Consider the following 14,506-nt stretch of genomic DNA (forward strand, 5'->3'; position numbering starts at 1 on the left):
AGATATTTTCGCCTGTTTAAACTGACAGAATAAAAAGGATGTGCTCATCTCCTCTCGCGTCCCATTAACCACGTTAATACACACGCAGGGATTTTCAAACCAAGATGAACAGGCTCATTGTTGTGAATTGACAGCAGTGGTGTGTGAGTCATTGCGAACAGTGAGCAATAAATGCTGAACCAATAGCACTGACACTGAGCCCTGCACCATCAGCTCCACACTCACATCTTGTGTCATGTCTCCTAGGGCATCAGTGCATTTGACTTTAATTGTTCTACCCTGCACCTCTCCTCAATTTATTCCCGACCGCATGCAGTGTCGAATTAGAACATGCAATTATGAGAAATGCATTTCTGGGACCCAGTTGTCTTTCAATGAGGTATGATTCACTGCCCATCCCTAAATTTCCCAAAGATGAAGGGGACGAGTTACTTTTGTTAACTCCTCAAATCCTTAGTATGGAGGTACTGACAAGAAACCGCGAGAGATGGAGTTCCTGGATTGCGGAGAGCAGACCGACCCCAAACTGCTAACGTAACTCACCCAGTGAAGAGCAGATGGACCCCACTCTGTCAATGTAACTAAACCAGGGGACAGAAGTCTGACATCACATGATCAATGTAACTCAACGAGGAAATTATGGCCTGACCGCACTCTGTTAGTATAACTCACCCAGGGAAGAGTAGACTGACCCCACTCTGTCAATGTTAGTCATCCAGGGAAGAGCAGACTGACCCAACACTTTATATATAACTCACCCAGCAAATGGCAGACTGACACCACTCAGAGAAGAGCAGGCTGTACCCATTCTGTCTCTGTCACTTATTGAGGAAAGAGCAGGCTGATCTGATTCTGTCAATGAAACACAAGCTGGGAGACGAGCCTGACCCCACTCTGTCAAAGTATCTCACTCAGAGAAGAGAAGACTTATTCCATTCTGTCTATGTGAATCATCCAGAGAAGACAGTAATGAAACCATACTTGCTGTTAAACTCAGACAGAGAAGAGCAGACTCTCACGATTCTGAGAAAGTAACACGCCCGTGGAGGAGCAGATTGACACCACTCTCTTAACGTAGCTCACCCAGGGAAGAACTGACTGAGTGCAGTCTGTGATATTACTTACTCAGAAAGGAGCAAACTGACCCCATTCTGTTAATATGACTCTCCTAGGGAAGAGCAGATGAAGCCCAATCCGTCAATGTGACTCAACCAGGGAAGAGCACTCTGACCTCACGCGATCACTTCAACACAACTAGGAAATTGCAGACTGGCGCCACTCTGTCAATGCAACTCACCCAGGGAAGAGCAGACTGATCCCACACTGTCCAAATAACTCACTCCGTAAAAAGCAGACTGACGCCACTCTGTCAATGTAACTCGCACAGGAAAGAGTAGACTGATGCCACTCTGTCAATGTAACTCACTGAGGGAAGAGCAAACTGACGCCACTCAGTCACTGTTACTCACCGAGGGAAGGGCAGACTGACCCCACACTCTCAGTGTAACTCAGCAGACTGATCCCACACGGTCAATATAAGTCATTCACTGAAGAGCAGTCTGACCCCACTCTATAAATGTAATTCACTCAGGGTAGAGCAGACTGATCCCATTCTGTCTCTGTCACTCACCCAATGAATGAACACTAACCCCACTCTACCAATGTAACTCGCCAGAGAAGAGAAGACAGAAGCCAGACTGTCAACATAAATTATCGAGGGAAGAGAATACTGACCCCGCTCTTTCTGTTTCACTCAGGCGGGGAAGAGCAGACTGTCACCACTCAGTGAAAGAAATTCGCCCGGAGAAAGGCAGACTGACTGTATCTGCGTGACTCACACAGGTAAGAGCAACTAATCAAACTCTGTCAATGTCTCTCCCTCAGGAAAGAATACCCTGACCCCTCTCTATCCATGTAGCTCACCCAGGAAACAGCAGACTAACCCCACTCTGTCTATTTAAGTTCACAAAAATCCTCTGAAGTACGTCCTATTCAGACACTCTCCACATCACTGTCTCTGTAACCATGTGCGTTCAATGGCGAATCCAAATAACCTGCAAATGTTCAGAATGTGGCAGCAAACCAGAGCTACCACACAGAAATTGGGCGAATGTGTAAACTTCCATCAGGCAGTCACCTAAGCCTGGAATGGAAACCAAACCAGACAGCAGTCGTGATTATAAAATGGCAGAACAGAAACCCAACAAAAAGAATTGCATCCCTGTATGTTGCAACGATTCTGAGTATTAATTAAGCCCCCCTCACTGCAGTTAATTTCCATTTTCATCACTGCCAACCTTCTTCAAAGCAAAGCACGCACTTGCTTTTTTCAGACTTCTGATATCCCGCTTTCATCCCGCTTTTTACCTAATCATATTTCTGACTTTACAAACTACGTCATAACAGGTTGACAACTGCAGAATGAGCTTTGTTCCGTTCCCCACTGATGTTGAGAATAGTAATACAGCATATTCGAGTAGGACTTGATGCGCTTGCGGGTGGTGTATTCGCGGCATTATGGCTTCTTTTTTTGATTTTCGGTCGGATATTTCGAGTTCATTGCGCAGACTTCTGAAGAAGACTTTTTGGAGTCGAAATGGTAACTGTGTTCTCTCTCGGAAGACAGATATATCTTTATTTCTGTTCTCTTATAAATTGATCTTCTTCTGATCTTTGCAAGTGAAATAGGGTGCCTTGCTATTGCTCGGTTTTAGTTTCAAAATCAAGAGAAACATGAAGAAGACAATATCAAAGAACACAAAGTACTGAGTTGTTAAGATAATTTTTGCAGCAAAGGTGGACATGAAGGTCAAATTAAGATAACGGTTCAAGAACATTTAGTCTGGAAGTGGTATGTGACTTTAGTTCCAAATATATGTTTCCGTTCTTCCAATACATCTTTTTGACTCCAAGAAAACATTGATTGTTTTCTGTATTCATTTTGTTTCGCGATATCTGTCTTCTGGTCGATCAGGGACAACTTGAATTTGCGTCTGCATTGAATAAGATTTCACTCTTTCTTTCGAGAAGCAAACCTGTGCATTATGCACCACTTACCATGGTGATGGCTAAGAAGTTCAATATGAATTACGGTTTATGGATCGTGAGCAAGAATGAAGTGATCCACAACCGAACAGATGTCACCACGCCCTATTCCTACATCGGGCCTGAACGGTCCATTGGCAGAGTCTACAGAAAGGAAATGTCTAAGTGAACTAGACCTTTATTCAGTTTGATTTGATACCAATGGTAGTGCTTTTTTGGTGTAGAAATGTGTCAACATCTCTGACGTTGGAGTCAAAATTTAAGTCACATCTACTCTTTGGAGTGTCTTCTCATATCGGAACATGCTGAGATGAAAACATCTAGCTCTGATAGCAAAGGTTTTTACATTAAACTGAGAGTATGTTTAACTAAGCAATTCAGACGGCCAAGATGAATAATTGGCATTTGGTTCTTCAAGCTGAGCTCGCCACACCAACTGCTCCAACGAAGGCCGTGGATAAGATCCCTCTCGATTATTTTGGTCAATTTTAGCCTCAACAACAACCTATTGTTCTGAACAATGCTACACCACAAGCAGAGAGCTAAGTCTGATTTTCATCGTTAATTTTCAGATTCAGTTCTTATTGCACAGTTTCTTACGAATGTGGACAGCAGAAGACCGTTAACATTCCATTTCTAATATTTCCAGAAAATTCTACTCCGCTGATGTCGCCTTGCCTTATCACACCTCAAGGCAGGAACCTGGATCAGTCGAGTTCCTTTCCACACATTGAGTTGCTTTTTCGAATTCATTGACTGCTGATATAATAGATTATTGGCCTTGAGAGTTAGTTGTAAATTAGGTTGAACTTTCTCAGCTTGACTTTCAACTGATCCTAAAAAAAAATTCATCACCTGCAGGTAAATGTATTGCATTGCTTCTTGTTTTGCTAACTTCCACCCCCCAACCCCCACTCCCGAACATCCAAATTTCACAATAGTTCGACAAATGTTTTGAAACTGATTCGTGTTGGAAGTTGGTGGCTTTTTGTGTCTCGACATATAATTTATTCAATTAGACATCTTGAAATGACTTCGGATTCTTCACAGTTGAAAATTCACTTTCGATTGAATGCAAAGCTCAAGCTCCTCGAAATTCCAAATTCTGCTAAGAAATTAATGAATTTTAAAGGATTCAACGCTGTGAACAGGATTCGAACCTGTGCAGGAAGACCCCATTGGATTTCGCATCCAATGCCTTAACCTCTCGGCCATCACAGCTACAGAAAAGCTGTCAATTTTCATAGTAAAAGAACTGAATTCATGAAATACGCAATTTGTTTGAAGAACAAATTGTCAAGACACAAAGATTTCGCCAAATCCTTTGCAGAGACCCAGTCGAATGTTACCTTAGCAGATTGACAGGCTTTCACCGCAAACTAGATCCTGACACAGCTGAAGTTGAGGGAATGATTCTTCGTCGAATTTTAGAGTCACGGATGTACACCACATGAAGAGAGGATCATTGTCTCACTGCGTCCGATCGACTTTGACTCAATTGCTCATCATCTGGTGCCAAAGTTGTTTTTTTTTTATTCATCAAAATATGGTATTAGAAATGTTGATGCTAAGTCCATAAACACTAGCTACATTCGTAAAAAAAATCGGAATTAGAAAGAATGCAGAACCAATTTACAGGAATGGATCCAGCAACTAATCCGTAAGTTCGGACAACAGGTAATGAACTTGTGAGCACAAGACAGGAATATTGAACGAAGATTTGGAACTTGAAGTCGTCTTGACGGAATTATTTGCAAGGTTTTTGCGGTTGTTCTAGAGTCATCAAGTCCTTGAACAATACAACATGGACAGTGGCCCTTCTTTCCAACTTGACCATGGTGGACAGTTATCCTAAATTAATAGGCCCCATTTGCCAACATTTGGCCCACATTCCTCTAAACCTTGTTACTCCAATATCCATCCAGATGCTATTAAATGTTACAGTTGTACCAGTCTCCAACAATTTCTCTGGCAGCTCATTGTGGACACGACTGAAAAAGTTGCCCCTGACGTCACTTTTAAATCCTTACCTACTAATTTTAAAACGATGTTTTCTAAATGTTGACTTCCTCACCAGCAGGAAAACACCTTGACGAGTCAATCTATCCATGTCCCTCATGATTTAATAAATAGCAACGATTTGACTTTATCATACTTGTCAGGAGGGAAATGTGTGGAGATTATTTGTCGAACGTTTGACGTAGAAAGTCTGATGTGCAGATTTTTAGAATTGCATCTTGGAGAAGTTTTTGATAAGTCATTGAAGTCTAGTAGCAGTTGTAGAAGTCTGTTGTGAAAGCTGCAGAAGGATTTCAGGGCACGAGAACGAAGCATTATTTCCAATGTATTGTGGCTCAGTTCAACTGCACTTGGACTACAGTATGAGGAATTATAATCCTCAATTTCGGAAAGATACTAATGCCATATGAGGAATACCACGAATGGTGATTAGTCTTGATATCATGGATGAACGTTAGTCCTGTGAATTGAAAGTGGGCAAATCCGGTCTTTTTTTAACAGTTTCAAAACAAGAGAGGTAATCTCATTGAGAGTTGCAAAATATTTGAAGAGATAAACAGGGTGGTGCCATTAAATTTTCTTCCCTCATTGGTGAATCGAGAAGCAGGAGAGGACAATTTTAAAATGAAGCATTGTGATTTATGACCAGGATGAGAACTATTGATTTTTGTCTTAGCCTTGAAAGTCTCGCTATTCAGCACTACAATGAGCCTTGGACATTTGGTCTTTGAATGCATCACTATCAGCCTGACCCGCCGACACTTACTGCATCATTATAGACCTGACCCCTCACACTTACCGCCTGAATATCAGCGTGAACCCCACAAATTTACTGCATCACTGTCCATCTGGCGCCCTCACATTTACTGCACCACTTTCACTTCGAGACCCTCATTTTGACTGCGTCACTATCAGCCTGATTGCCAAACACTTACTTTGTCACTATCAGTCACGCCCTTAAATCTCCTATGTTACTATTATCCTGACTCCTTACACTTACTGTGTCACCATCAGCCTGATTCCATCACACTTATTTTGTAAGTACCAGACTGACGCCTCACACTTACCGTGTCACTACATCACTGCTTCCTCAAACTTACTATGTCACTATCACCTTGACCCTCTCACATTTACTGTGCCACAATCACACTGATCACCTCACGCCTACTGCTTCACTATGAGCTTCAACACTCACACTTACAGCGTTACTACCAGCCTGACTCACTCACACTTATCACCTGACAATCAGCATTACTCTCTCAAATTTATTTCATCATTATTAGGCTGAGGCACTCACACTGACAGCGTCACTAACAGCCTGACCCCATCATGCTTACTGCGTTGGTATCTCTGTGATCCCCTCAGAATTACTGCATTACAATCACTCTGACCCCCTCATACATAATGCATCACTATCCTTCTGGCACCCTCATACTTCCTGCATCACTCACACCCTGAGACATGCACACCCACTGCATCCCTATCAGCCAAACACCACTCACAAACGGCGTCACTCTCTCATTAACCTGCTCACACTAAATGCGTCACCATCACCTTGACACTCTCTCACTTATGCATCAATATCAGGCTGACCCCCTCACGCTTACTGCATCACTACCAGCCCGATCCCTTCAAATGTACTGTGTCACTATCAGACTGACCCACTCGTACTTACAGCATCACTATCACCTTGACCCCCCAAACTTAGTGCGTCCAGATCACACTGAACCTTTCACTATTCTTGTGTCACATTCAGCCAGACCCTGCACACTATCATTCTGACCTCATCATGCTTGCTGCATCACTATAACTCTATCCCACTCACACCGTGTGTGTCACTATCACCCTGACAATTCATACTCACTGCACCACTATTATCCTGACTCCATCACAGTTAGTATATCATTATCAGCCTGACCTCTTACACTTACTGTGTCACTCTCATCCTGTCCCCTCACATTTCCTGTGTCACTCTCAATTTGACACCCTCAAAGTGTCTGCGTCACTGTCAACCTGAACACGTCAACTTACTGCATGTGTGTCTACCTGAAACCTCACGCTTATTGCGTCACTATCATCCTGAGCGGTTCACACTTACTGTGTCATTAGCACATCAAGACTCTCACCTTTACTGTGTCACTTTCGGCCTGACACCTCACACCTACTGCATCACTATAAGTCTGACCCACTCACACGTTTTCCGTCACTACTACCCTGACCCCCTCACAATTGCTGTGTCGCTATTAGCCTGAGCCCCTCACTATCACGCTCATCAAGCTCACAATTACAGCATCACTATCAACCTGACCCCCTCACACTTTCTCTGTCATTATCATCTTGACCCTCTCACACGTAATGTGTCACTGTCACACTGAGACACTCACATTTTGTGTGTCATTATCAACCTGGCCCCTCACATTTGCATGCCTCAATTTCAGCATGAACCCCTCACACTTACTGCATCACTGTCCATCTGCCATCCTCACACTTACTGCACCAGTTTCACCTTGACATCCTCATTTTTACTGCATCACTATCAGCCTGACAGCCACACATATATTGCATCACTATCAGTGATGCCCTCGCACTTCCTATGTTAGTATCACCCTCACTCCTAAAACGTACTGCATCACTATCAGCCTGACTCCATCACACTTTTTGTGTCAGTATCAGACTGACGCCTCACGCTTACCATGTTAGTAAAACTCTGCCCCATCACACAGACTGCGTCACTGTCAGCCTGACCCCTCAGACGTACTGCGTCAATATTACCCTGACCCACTCATACTTTTTGTATCAGTTTCAGTCTGACGCCTCGCACTTACTGTGTAACTAAAACTCTGCCCCCTCATACTGACTGTGTCACTCTCAGCCCGACCCCTTCATATTTACTGCGTCAACATCAGTCTGACCACTCAGACTTACTGCGTCACTCTCACTCTGATCCTCTCTCATTTACTGCATCACTCTCACCCTGACCTCCTCACATTTACTGCGTCACTATCACCCTGACCCACTCACACAGTCTTTGCCATTTTCACCTTGTCGGCCATATTTTTATTGCATCCCCATCAGCCTCACCACCACACACTTATTGCGTCACTTTCAGTCACGCCCTCACACTTCCCATGTTACTATCACCCTGAATCCTTCCACTTATTGTGTCACTATCAGGCTGACCCCTCACACTTACTGTGTCACTATCAGCCTGACTCCATCACATTTATTGTGTCAGTATCAGACTGATGCCTCACACTTATCTTGTCACTGAAACACTGCCTCGTCACATTGACTGTGTCACTATCAGCCTGAACCCTTCACACTTACTGCTTCACTATCACAATGCCCTTCTCTCACTTACGATGTCATTTACACCCTGACACCCCACACTTGCTGTGAGACTATCACACTGAGGGCCGTACACTTAGTGTCACTGTGTTTCTGACCCCTTACACTACTGCATCACTATCACACTCGTATCTCACACCCACTGTGTCACTATCATTCTGAGCCGCTTACACCTATTGTGGTACTATCACTTTGACCCTAACACACTAACTGCATCAATATCAGCCTGACCATTTCACACTTACTGCGCCACTACCAGGCTGACTCCCACACATATACTGCTTCACTATCAGGCTTACCCACTCATGCTTACTGCGTCACTATCTCCCTGACTCCCCACTCTTACTGCATCAAGATCATTGTGCCCCCATACACTTACAGCGTAACTATCATCCTGACAACGTCACACTTACTGCGTCAAGATCAGCCTGATCCCCTCAAACTTAATGCATCACTATCAGCTTCAACACTCACATTTACTGCGTCAATTCTAGCACTACACCTGCACACTTACTACATCCCTAATCGCCTTACCCCCTCGCATTTACTTCATCACTATCAGCTTCAACACTCACATTTACTGCGTCACTTCTAGCACTACCCTTGCACACTTTCTACATCTCTAACCGCCTTACCCCTCGCATTTACTTCATCAGTATCAACCTGAGAAACTCACACTTACAGCTTTACTACAACCTGGCCCTGTGAGTGTATCTACATCACTGTCACCCTGACCCCTTGCCCATACTGCATCACTGTAAGCCTGGCCCCTCAAATGTTCTGCGTCACTATCACACTGACATCTCACACTCACTGCGTCACTATCACCCTGACCCCTCACAATTACTGCATCACTACAACCTGACCCCCTGAAAGCATCTGCGTCACTGTCATCCTGACCCCATCACACTTGCCATGTCACCATCACAATGACACATTCACACATTCTGATTCACTGTTATCCTGACACCTCACACTCACTGGATCACTCCCATCCTCCCCCTCATACTGACCTGTAACTATCATCCAGAGCTGCTCACACTTATTGCATTCCTATCACTCTGCTCCCAACACACTTACTGTGTCACTATCAGCCTGACACTCGCACACTTCCCGCTTCAATATCAGCCTGACCCCTCACAATTTCACCGTGTCTATCAGTCTGACTCCTCACATTTCCTGCATCACTATCACCTTGTCACTTAACACTTACTGGCCAGTATTAGCCTGACGTCCTCAACATACTGCATCAATATCAGCCTGAACACTCACACTTACTCTGTCACCATCACGCTGACCCCCTCACACTCACTGCGTCACTATCACCCTGTCCCCTCTCACTTCCTGCATTAGGATCACTATGACTCTCCGACACTTACTGCATCACTATCAGCCTTACCACTCACACATACTGTGACACTATCAGCCTGAACCCACCACACTTGATGTGTCTCTATCAGCCTGACCCCCTCACACTTACTGCTTCACTATCAGACTGACCCCTCACACTTACCACATCACTAGCAGTCTGACACCACACACTTACTGCGTCACTATTCCCCTAACACCTCACTTTCATTGGCCACTATCAGCCTGACGCTCTCAACTTACTGTGTCACTACCAGCCTGAATGCACACACTTACTCCCTCACTATCACCCTGACTGTCTCGCACTCACTGCGTCAGTCTCAGCCTGACCCCATCACACTTACTACGTCACTATCACCCTGTCCTCTCCCACTTTATGCGTCAGGATCAGCCTGACACAGTAACACTCACTGCATCACTATCAGCCTGATCTCCTTCCAATTACCACGTCACTATCTGCCCGACCACTCACTCTTAATGCGTCACTGTCACACTGACCCCTCACACGAAGTGCTTCACTATCACCCTGAACACATCACACATACTGCGACACTATTGGTCTGATCCCTCAGACTTACTGCATCACTATCACTCTGACCCCACTCACTGCGTAACTATCGGCCTGATCCACTCACACAGTCTGCATCACTACCACACTGACACCTCACCCTCATTGTGTCACTATCATCCTCACTCCATCACACTTATTGAGTCACTGTCAGCCTGGTCCCCCGAAATGGAAGATTATCATTTTTTTTTGTGAAATCTGTCAAAGCATGGTTGAAACAAAGAAGTATGGACCTAACTTTGCAAAAAGACAGAAAAAATGTAAAGTTCAACCTAATTTTCAGCTGACTCTCAAGGCCAATAATCTATTATATCAGCAGTCAATGAATTAGAAAAAGCAACTCCATGTGTGGAAAGGAACTCGACTGATCCAGGTTCCTGGCTTGAGGTGTGATAAGGCAAGGCGATATATAGTATAAAGGGAATATGTGAAAACCGTCAAGCGTCCATTTTATGAGGCGTCTTGCAAATGTGTCGGGTCCATTCTGCAAATTTCAAAAATAAACTTTTTCTTTGCTCTTGGTAACATTTGCGTCGAGTCGATTGAAATTCCACGTCAGTAAACTTGGGGGCTCGCCTGGGACCCTGCGACTGAGTAAGATTTTGAAGATTCCCAGGAGGTGTACGCACCACTGCCTTGAAGGTCATTCACTTCATCTCGAGCGCTGAATTGGCCTCTTTGAGTGAGAGGACTAGGGATAGGTGGATCGCTCCAGAGTGGCGTTCAGAATCGGATAGGGTCAGGGTAAGAGTTGTGGCTGACGTAGTCCGACATAGAGACTCGTTCGAAGAGAATAGACGAACCAGGAAGACGGAACAGTGAACTCTCGTACGGTATTCGAGTAAAACTAAAGGAAAGAATTGCCGTCTCTAGAGAGTTTAAGAGACAGCAAGATTAATGGTCGTTTGAGACTTGGAGCCACCATGGGCAGCGTTGGAGTTGTCAAAGCTGTACCGGTTACGTGGGCTCTTGGTTTGTGAAAACCAAGGCAATGAGGCGGTCACGCCCAATGAGAGGGGACCTCCGGAGGTAAATGCAAGTTATATTGGCAAAGAGAAGATTATGGTATCGTGAGAGACAGAGATAGACAGATAGACAGACAGAGAGACAGACAGACAGAGTTGAACACTTTTCCAATATCGATGAAAATCGGCTCCAGCAAGAGCAAACAAAAAGAGGGTCCACAGACAACTCGGAATGGTCAAGAAAAAGTACAATATATGCTGAATAATTATGGCCCAGCTTCTGGAAAGCAGTTAAAGATGTAAATCAAGGAATGTGTTTTTGTGGAGGAAGGAAGTTTTAGTAATATTCACTTGCAAATGCTGAGGTCACCGTTGGAGGAGAGAGAGAAGGAGAAACGGAAGTGTAAAATAGAACCTGTGAATTGGAGTGCTTATCACATGTTGAAGGCTGAGCCTGATTTCAGGGAAAGAAAATCTCGAAATAAAGATAGATTAAGTACACGTACAAACACCAGCACACATGCACACACACACACACACACACACACGGAAAACAACCTAATGAAGCTGGACAGTGTCTTAAGACTGGGTCAGATCCTGACCTTGATGGTTGCCCTCGAAGAGCTACAGCCCCCCTACGAGATCCACTTCACGAAGATTCCAAGTCAACGGTCGCTGCCTCAGGGTCTGCTTATTCACCAATAGCATATCGTACCCACAATCAATTGAAGCAAGAATCCCGAAAGAAGTCGAGACAATGTCCCAGTACCTTTAGCACCTCACGATAGTCGATAACGTCTATTGTGGACTGATACCACCCAAGGACATAACGACGGCAGAGATCACACCGTATGAGGCACACCTGAGGAGTAGCTTCATCAATGGAATGAAGTATGAAAGAACAAAATAGGTAATAATATACGTGTATTACCTGGGACACGGGAAAGTTGAATTAGATCGAACAATACGTGATACATGCTGAAAAACTACTGGCTCAAGAGAACCATAACCGGAAATTAAAGATGGAACAGCAATCACATGAACCTCAGCTTATTATGATGCAAATAGTCGTTTAGCCATTGGAGGGAGGGGCTGTGGGAAAAGAGAGAGGCACAGGTGGAGTTCGCAAAAGAGGAAGGGATCGTGAAAGTGCGCTGGCAGAGATAAATCTGGCTGGTGCTTTTTTTGTGGAGCAATGGACCACTGATCAAGACAGTGCCCGCACAGACAGCCTCAATTGGTCCTGGAGGCTGGACAGCATGGTGACTGACAGGGGACGACTGAGGTTGAGGTGGGCAGGTCACAAGGTACAGGTAAACCTCTTTCCTTTATACTTGGCAACGAAGAATCCATAATGCTAATCACTTCTACTAACCTAACGGGCACTGAGATGTATCACAACTCTATATTGAACATTGAGATTGCGAAGTGTGGACAATATGTTCAATATAACAATGATGCGTATATGTCGATGCCTACCTCTATGTGATATGTGGAAGGTACACCAGTTACCTTTTTGGTAGATACATGGCCAGCATATTGACTCCTCAAACCAAGACAGTTCAGAGAGTTGACACCAATAAAGATGAGTAGAATGTTCCTGAACTCAATGGAGGCATCAGGCGTCGTGATATGAGAGAGTTTTACCGTACCCATATTGTGTGAAACAAGTAATGTGTATCCATTCTAATTCTCAATTTTGTTAGCGGAATTCTGTCCTTTACATTTGATGGATCGGGATCTCATAGTGAGACTGGGGTTGTACTTGCTCAGTACTCCAATGGGCTTGCAGGTAATTCAAAGGGAGAATTCACAAGTGTAAACTGTAAAATACAACCCACGACCCCTGGTGTATGTCTATGAGTGGCGATTAAGCCAGAGATCAATGAGTTCAGTGAGCAATTCACTCGCCCTGGAAGCAAGTAACCATGTTAATCCTATTAACACCGATTTGTTTTTGGGGGAATATGCTGCACTGCACAGCACACATACACCACGATAGCCCTGAGGAACCATAAGAGAAGTATTGGTTCAGGAGATTGGTTAAACCAAGTCAGTTGTTATTGTGCGAATTTTATTGAAGGGATGACAGATGTGCAGTCAGTGTGAACTTATGTAAAGTACCTGCGACGGCAAGTTACCTCTATATTTTTGATGTGGAAGGCTATGCTCCTCGCGTGTCACTGGCGAAAGTGTCCAGTGATTGGCGGCAAGATTTGGGGCCATGGGTCCAAAAGGCATAAAGAACGAAATGTTGGGTGTTCTGGGACCATGTGGGTATGTGGTTCAATGCAGATGTGTGGACATATAGGAAGAAATTAATTTGTCTAACTCAGGCAATAGAACAGTCGAGGTAACCCCCTCCAGCACTGAAGAGCCTAGAAGGCTGGCCTGGCGTTTTCCTAAGATAAACTTCTCAGACCCAAGATTAATAACGGTCCCTACTGAATTATGTGTAAAAGGCAAACATGATGTGGAGCATATACGAGGTTGTGAACCAATACGAGTGACCACGAAGTCGGAGTATCGTCCTTGCAGAGCACAATACCCATGAAAACCCGAGGCCATGGACGGAGTTACTCCAGTCTTTCAATCCTTCCCAAAGGCTAGAGAGATAATCCCCTGTGTAAACTCACCGGTGGAAACTCCCATTTTTCTGATCAAAAAGGCAAAAATTCCAAGTGAACCAGAGGAATGGAGGTTTGTTCAAGACCTGCAGGCAGTCAATAACACTGTTGTCCCGCGCGCATCAAATGTTCCCAAACCCTATACTGTATTAGCTCAATTTCCACCGGACAGTAAATGGTTCCCTGCTGTGGATTTAGCAAATACATTCTTTAGTGGAATGGTGCATCCAGATGGTCAATTCTGGTTCGCTTTTTCATTCAAAGGGAAATCTTATGAGTTCACACGACTTTGTCAATGTTACTGTGAGTCACCCACCATATATAATGAGGCTCTATGTAGGAGTCTGGAGACTCTTGTTTTAACCCCTGGGTCTGTGCTTCTGCAATCTGTAGACGATTGCTGAATAGTAGCACCGACAGAGGAACAATGTGAGAGGATTCCCTTGCATTGCCACGAGGGAAGGGCACAAAGTCAGTCTCGCAAAGCTTCAATTTATGCAACAACAGGTGAAGTTCATCGGTCACTTAATATCTGAACAAGGGAAGACCACATAGTGCAAGTAATT

At 44.4% G+C, this 14,506-nt stretch overlaps 1 non-coding gene across 1 annotated transcript; it reads right to left on the bottom strand.

Annotated features, from left to right (window-relative positions):
- Positions 1 to 4,184: 4,184 nt before the first annotated feature.
- trnas-cga (transfer RNA serine (anticodon CGA)) lies at positions 4,185 to 4,266 on the bottom strand. Its single transcript has one exon. It is a non-coding gene; the product is annotated as a tRNA-Ser (tRNA).
- Positions 4,267 to 14,506: the final 10,240 nt, after the last annotated feature.

This window comes from Chiloscyllium punctatum, chromosome 12 (genome assembly GCF_047496795.1).
Source record: "Chiloscyllium punctatum isolate Juve2018m chromosome 12, sChiPun1.3, whole genome shotgun sequence".
Taxonomy (NCBI): domain Eukaryota; kingdom Metazoa; phylum Chordata; class Chondrichthyes; order Orectolobiformes; family Hemiscylliidae; genus Chiloscyllium; species Chiloscyllium punctatum.